The 1,437-nt window shown below is 35.3% G+C and overlaps 1 long non-coding RNA gene across 1 annotated transcript in view; it reads left to right on the top strand.

Annotated features, from left to right (window-relative positions):
* The first annotated feature begins 465 nt into the window (after positions 1-465).
* The window catches only part of LOC118761323, a 3,485-nt gene continuing 2,513 nt past the window's right edge, over positions 466-1,437 (top strand). The window contains exons 1-2 of the long non-coding RNA XR_004997292.1: positions 466-804; positions 1,009-1,018. This is a non-coding gene — a long non-coding RNA (uncharacterized LOC118761323). The remainder of the gene's footprint in view (positions 805-1,008; positions 1,019-1,437) is intronic.

Raw genomic sequence — 1,437 nt, 5'->3', positions numbered from 1 at the left:
TATCTATCTATCTATCTATCTATCTATCTATCTATCTGTCTGTCTGTCTGTCTGTCTGTCTGTCTGTCTGTCTATCTATCTATCTATCTATCTATCTGTCTGTCTGCCTTTCTGTCTGTCTGTCTGTCTGTCTGTCTGTCTGTCTATCTATCTATCTATCTATCTATCTATCTATCTATCTATCTATCTATCTGTCTGCCTGTCTGTCTTCGTGGCTTTTTCTCTTTTTTTCTTTCAATATTTCTTTTCCTTATTTTGATTCTTTAATTCATTCTTCCTTCCATTATTTCTTTCTTTTATTCTATTATTAATTCATTAATATATTCTTTCTTTCCTTTTTGTTTTTTCGCTTTTGCGTTCTTTCTTTTCTTAATTTCATTCTTCTTCCCCACCTTCCCCTTTTCTCTGTCTTCCTCTAATCTCTTTTATTCTCTCTCCCTCGGTTTTCTTTACGGCACACATACACACATGCAAAGTGTCACATACATACACCATACACACACTAACACACTCGCACATACATAGGCATGTGCATATATATATATATTTACCGAGACGTATGCAAATACAGGCACATAGATATGTAGACAGATAAAAACTGGCAAATACACACATACACACACACAGACACAAAGACACACGCATGTACACATACATACATCCATTACGCAATTTCCCTTATCTTTAGGTATATCTCTCAGTATATGTAACTGCGACAAAATTACATCACTACCACCGCCATGACCACCACTACCAACAAAAACAACAATGATAAAAACAGCGGGGAGGACGGCGACAACAACAGTAGCAGCAGCAGCAGCAGCAGTAGCAGGGAGGTCAACAACAATAAAAACAATATCAACAACAACAACAACGGCTACAAAACTGTGAAAACAATAGCAGTAACAACAACATCAATCAGGAAATGAGACTGCGACGGTCATTAATTGGATATGTCCACCTTGTCATTTCTTCGGCTTCCTTTTATAACAATGTGTGTATGTGCAGGTGGGGGGGAGTGCTTAAGAAAGAATTTGAAGATAAACTCGGTTATTACAATCCCCCCTTTTCTCTGTCTCTCTCCGATTAGAAATACGACAGCAACAACAATAACTACTACTACTACTACTACTACTACTACTACTACTACTACTACTACTACCACAACAACAACAACCGCCACTACAAATGTTTTGAAGAAAGACAAATAATAAAAGTAAAGAATAAGGAAATAATAGTATTAGTAGTAATAGTAGTAGTAGTATTAGTATTAGTATTAGTAGTAGTAGTAGTAGTAGTAGTAATAATAATAATAATAATAATAATAAATAATAATAATAATAAAAGTAAAACGGTCTGATGCACACAGAAAAGAATGACCACCAACAAAACAGGAACAACTTCCAATGACAACAGCGAAATCAACAGCAACAACAA

Source organism: Octopus sinensis, unplaced genomic scaffold, assembly GCF_006345805.1.
Source record: "Octopus sinensis unplaced genomic scaffold, ASM634580v1 Contig12206, whole genome shotgun sequence".
Classification (NCBI taxonomy): Eukaryota; Metazoa; Mollusca; class Cephalopoda; order Octopoda; family Octopodidae; genus Octopus; species Octopus sinensis.
This window is presented reverse-complemented; position numbering and strand designations above follow the sequence as displayed.